Source organism: Urtica dioica, chromosome 7 (assembly GCF_054948205.1).
Source record: "Urtica dioica subsp. dioica isolate 48M chromosome 7, U.dioica_male_clone48M_v1_H2, whole genome shotgun sequence".
Lineage (NCBI taxonomy): Eukaryota > Viridiplantae > Streptophyta > Magnoliopsida > Rosales > Urticaceae > Urtica > Urtica dioica.
Window position 1 is genome coordinate 42,042,553 of NC_142762.1, and position 6,000 is coordinate 42,048,552.

General features: G+C 35.9%; 1 pseudogene across 1 annotated transcript; it reads left to right on the plus strand.

Moving 5' to 3' along the window:
• Positions 1-1,366: 1,366 nt before the first annotated feature.
• LOC149391724 (aspartyl protease family protein At5g10770-like) lies at positions 1,367-5,454 on the plus strand (annotated as a pseudogene). The gene is made up of 3 exons (XR_016300355.1): positions 1,367-1,571; positions 3,406-3,852; positions 4,487-5,454. The product of XR_016300355.1 is annotated as an aspartyl protease family protein At5g10770-like (transcript).
• Positions 5,455-6,000: the final 546 nt, after the last annotated feature.

Sequence of the window (6,000 nt, forward strand, 5' to 3'; positions counted from 1 at the left end):
TATTGTTATTGGAACTTCGTGAACGTAAACAAAATTGGATTGCAAACCACGTACGTAATGCTAATGAAACCATGACTCTCATGCTAGCTGTTTGTCGTGTGTGTGTGTGTGTGTGTGTGTGTGAGAGAGAGAGAGAGAGAGAGAGAGAGAGAGAGAGAGAGTGGTTAGTGGGGTTGGTATATATGGAAAAGGTTCGAGTCAGTAGACAATGTGAGAAACAGGATTACAATAACGTTTGGAAAAATAATTCCATCAAGGAGTTGCTTTGGATATTTCAGGCTATGAAAAAACAATCTCCCTTGTGATTGTGTTTGTGACGCAAAAAGAGTTGTACTTGGAACGTCCTAGCAAAAAAAAAAAAGAATTGTACTTGGAACATAGTTTTAACTTCATTTTTTTTTTATCAGACATGGCTCTAATTTCATTTTTTATCAGACATGGCTCTAACTTCATTGCTTATTAAAAATCGTTCTTCAAAAAAAAAAAAAAAAAAAACACAAAACACAAAACACAAAACACAAAACAAAACAAATGGAGAGTGGGATGTGGACCAAGTTCCAACAAACTTTCTTTCTCACGCCGAAGATTTAATGGTATCACTTCACTAACTAGTCACTGGACTGGATGCTCTATAATTCAAAGTTTCACACACACTCGTCAACAAGACTTATTTTTCTACGTAATATATATATATGAATGATCCCGTGTTGTACACGTCATTTAATTATATTATTGTGATGTGATCTTCTTTTGGAACTGTGGCAATTATAGCAAATTTTGATTAACTGATCGGAACAACTTCGACCTAATATAATTTTTTTTTTTATCATATTAAGCATTATCTTCTTATGATCTTATCTAATGTAACACTTTTCGTTTCAACACAAAAGAAAATATTATTCCTTTCTCCATTACTCTCAATAATTTTATAACAACTTGGGGGCGTGGGTGTTTATGCTAGCCCTTTTTTGTCTTTTGGAACTCAAACTCTCGTAATTCTGTTATTATCTGATAAAAGAGGACTAAATTAACCTTCTTTGAATTTGAACTACGAAGCAATCACTACGTATGCTATAAAAATGAACCACTGAAAACACAAAGGAAAGAAATCAAAATGTAGATGATAATAGTGCAGCGAATGCGCGTGAGCACATGCTTGGTCCCCCAATCTTCTCAGCGCGAGTGCTAAGACACTTTTGGTCACACATCACTGACGAGTCGAAGTGACAATAATACCCTCAACGAGGTACAATGAAAATCATTGAAGGATAAATGACGCGTTATTATTTGTCTCCCTCTCAAAAGGTGACGTGTACGTGTCCCAATAAGCTTGATTATAAAAAGCCAAGGGAAAGGGTTGGATTGTTAGTAATAAGCAATAAATTATTTTGCGTGGGAGCTCCAAATTATTAAGATGGCCTGTTATTCTCTCCCTGCTGGAAGATATTATATCTTATCTTTAATAATATGCATATCGTTTATGTGCAAGTGTTTTGCCTTGCAAGAACAAACTCACACTGTTCCACTGGCTTCTCTATTTCCGGCTTCAATCTGCTCTCACTCTTCTTCAGGTACTCAATCGGAGATCTATTTCTTTTTCATTTACTTCATGTTTATTCTATTTGGTGTTTTCATTTGTGACTGGTCTCCTGATTAATGTCTCCGTATAATTTATTTATACTTGTATATAGTTGCTGGGGTACCCCTATACTTATATGTTATTGATTAGACAATAACCACATAACTTTAATAGCCAGTGTTTGATTTTCATTTATTCAAAAGCTGAGTGGAAAATAAATATTACAAAGATATAATATAAATAGAGCTTTTGTATCCGAAATTACAATCTAAAAACAGAAACAAATAAAGGGAAATAAAGGTAATAAATATTCTTAAATAATCAAAAATTTATAAATAGAAAAGAAGAACGCCACCAAAACATAGAAACATTTTTTTAATAGTGGCGGAGCCATGATTTACATATTACTGAGGACGAATTTGATAAAATATATATATAGGAGATGTATATATAAAAAATATTATTCAAAAAAGGATATACATAAAAAGAAAAATTGAGCTAATATAAAATATATATAAAGTATTCAAATAAAAATTAGCGTAAAAAATTTAGTTAATATATACAAAGTCTATGATTTTAAGGGCATGAAATTAGGCGATCGGATTTTGCTTGTTGGGCTGTTTCTACTCATAAATTTATTACGCCGACGTCAATACACGACGGTTTTGTGCCATGCATATGTCATTGTTCTACAAATATAGATATCTCATTGACTGTTTGACACGCAAATATAGAATATAGATTCGTGAATTCAATTTCAATATGAACAAAATTATTACCGTATATACTACAAGACAAGGGAACGAACACGTGAAGACCCTTATGGTGTTCAGTCGGCTTGGATTTTTAGTCAATTCCATGGCCTTCAATTTATTCCGGAATTAAATTTATGAAAGTGGGTGTGTGGGTCCGCTACATTAAATTATATTGTACATTTAGGTTTAGCTCTTCGCCTTTTAAATTCAAGTGAAAAACTTGACTTCAAAATAATGCATAAAGTACAGAATCACTCGCGTTGGTTAACATGCACACATCAGATGTGTAGTGCGTATTTAGCTAATGTACCACGTTCAATAAAATACACAACACGCTAAACGACACGTCGTACCTGTAGTGGATTGAGGAGGGGGTGCAAAAAAAAAATTCAGAAATCACAGTCACGGGTGAAGTTTCAGAGCCACGGAAATACTAGACGATGATTCACCAAAAAAAAATTAACAAAACATAAAAAAAAAAGGTCTCACTGTAGTTATTCGTTGGATTTAGTAACATGTACAAAACGCATAAAGAGAAAGTCATAAGCAATAATTAAGTTTTGTTGTAAAATATCTACTCATACAAAAATACGTCCTTATGATTATATGTGTAATATTCACTGCTCGATATATCATTATCATAGAATCAATCAATCAACTAAACAAACAAACCCATAAAAATCATGAAACCTAACAACACCACCTAAAGTCACGATTGATATAATATAATTAGTTGAAATTATCATATCACTTTTTCATCATACCCTCAAGATAGTGGATTTATATTCTTAACTTGTGCTGGATTGAATTTTGTAGACTAACAATGAAAATATTTATTTTAAAATTTGGGAAAATTGAGTATATGTACTTAATTTAAATCCTCTTCTAAATTAAAAAAAAAAAAATAGATCAAACATACGCCTCATATAGCTATAATATGAATTGAGAGTAATCATTATACTATTTCAAACAATTTTTTTTTGTTAAAATTAATTAACAATAAAATAATTAAATCTATTTATTTCTATTTTTCTTATATGCGAATAAATTATCTTATTTTTTCTCTCTTAGTGCATGAGAAAGAGGAAGCAACTTTGAAAGTGGTGCACAAGCATGGCCCATGCAGCAGCTCGCCGGCGGTCCAAGACCACGGCAAGATCCTCCGACAAGACGAGGCTCGCGTGAAGTCAATCCGGTCCCGTCTGAGGGTGGTTCGAGCCGAGAAGCAAGTGGAACGTCGTCGTGGTGGTGGTGGTGGTGGTGGTGGGACAGACGTTCCGGCAGTATCAGGGGCGGCGGTGGGGTCGGGGAACTACATAGTGAGATTGAGATTAGGGGCGGCCAAGGAAGAGCTGTCTCTGATATTCGACACGGGGAGCGACGTGACGTGGACGCAGTGCAAGCCGTGCTCGAAGTGCTACGCCCAAAAAGAGCCCTTTTTTGACCCTTCCACCTCTGCCTCTTACTCCAACATCTCTTGCAATTCCTCCGAGTGCTCTTCCCTCAAATCCGCCACCGGTATTTATATATTATATATTTCTTTTAACAGTCTTAAAAGTAATTTGTGTCAGGTCATCCAATTAGTAATTAGCTTGACTTAGTGGTTATGTCACATAATCCAGTTAGTGATTAGTAGTACTACTAATAATAAGCTTGTATCATATATTATAGCTTAGCTGTATATGTTAAAGTCATAACAGATCAAGATCAAGTAATTCATAACAAACAGCTCTCTCACTTACCCTCCCCAATCTCTCTCTATCTGTCTCACAGTTTGTGATGAAGCCATTTTATCAATTTATAAAAAAGAAAAATTATACAAAATAACTATTCAAAATTAATTGATTAATATATTAGCTAAAATTTGTGATAGCACCAAATTTTTTTTTCTGATTCGACAGTTATGATTTATGACATAGCATTATAAAAGTTACAGTGGATACCTAAGTACCTAGAGATGATGAAACTATTTTTGACATTACAATGAAAATTTTTGACGATTTTTATATAACCAAATTCTCGTTTTCAAAAAATTATATCATAAAATTAAAAAATATATATATATTGAACATTTTAAACAAACTAATATGTTGCAAATCTTTCCGTTCCAATTGAGTGTTGATTAATTTACTAACACCGTGTGTCCGTGTAGGTATAACCCCGGGTTGCAGCTCGGGAACATTAACGTGCATATACGGAATCCAATACGGCGACAAGTCGTTCTCCGTCGGATACTTCGCCAGAGACACCCTAACCCTAACCCCCTATGACGTCATCCCATCCTTCCTCTTCGGCTGCGGCAAAAACAACCAAGGCCTCTTCGGCGCCGCCGCCGGTCTCCTCGGTCTCGGCCGCAACAAAGTCTCCTTCGTCGAACAATCCGCCGCCAAATACGGCCGGAAATTCTCCTACTGCCTCCCCGCCACCTCATCCTCCTCCTCCGGCTACCTCTCCTTCGGCGCCGCCGCCTCAAACCACCGCGCCGGAAACCTCGTCTACACCCCTCTCCTCGACCAGCGACTCCTTCTACGGAGTCTCCGTCGCCGGAATCAGCGTCGGCGGCAAAGAGCTATCCTTTCCGGCGGAGAATTTCAACTCCGGCGGGACCATCGTGGACTCCGGGACGGTGATCACGCGGATGCCGCCGACGGCGTACTCGGCGGCGCCGGCGCTCTCGATACTTGACACGTGTTTCGACCTCAGCCAGAACGAGACGGTCAGTGTGCCCAAAGTGGTGTTCTTTTTTGGCGGGAAGGCAGCGGTGAGTCTGGCGGCGGAGGGGATCTTGTACGCCGCGAGGCCGACTCAGGTGTGTTTGGCGTTCGCGCCCAATGGTGACGATGGTGACGTGTCGATCTTTGGGAACGTTCAGCAGAGGACGCTTAAGGTGGTTTACGATATCGGTGCCGGGAAAATTGGGTTCGGCGCCGGAGGGTGTAGCTGAATGACTGTATTGAGCAATGAGCTTCAATTATCCTGTCGTTTTCATCGTGTTGTATGAATAAGCTTGTGGTGATTATTTTGTTGTCGTGGTTTTAGAATGGTTAAAGTCTTGAAGAAAAGTTTGCAACTGTATATTACAAAATCGAAAAATATAATTTGATGATGGGCTTTTCATGGCTGTTAAAATTGTTTCTGGTTTTTTTTTTTTTTTAGTTTATCGCATAAAATAATATATTTAAAAAATTTAGGACGAAAATAATTATTTTTAAGTTGTTAACATATATTTTTCTTGATGTTAACATCTTTTTTAAAAGATTTGTGTACTATTTTGGGTTTACTTAACTTTATTTACGATTTACGAATTAATTTAAACAGAAAATAATTCTTTACCATTCAAAAAAATTATTTTTGAAATAATTCAAGAACACTTAAAACAGTTAATATCTGTGGACCTCCAACATATGGATTTCTATTTATAAAAACTTGGTTTCAATAATGCATTTATCATGCGTTAAATTTGTTATCGTTAAATTTTTTAATAGTGGTAAATTGTGTGTGAAGAACTAGATCAGTAGTTTAACAGTCCACTATTTAAAAAAAAAATAGCTAAAATTTTATTTAATTAAAGAAAAATAGCTTGACAAAGTAAAATAAATTGAATTAATTATTTTAATTTATTTCGACATGGTTGACTATTTTCTTAATAAAATAAAACTTTAACTA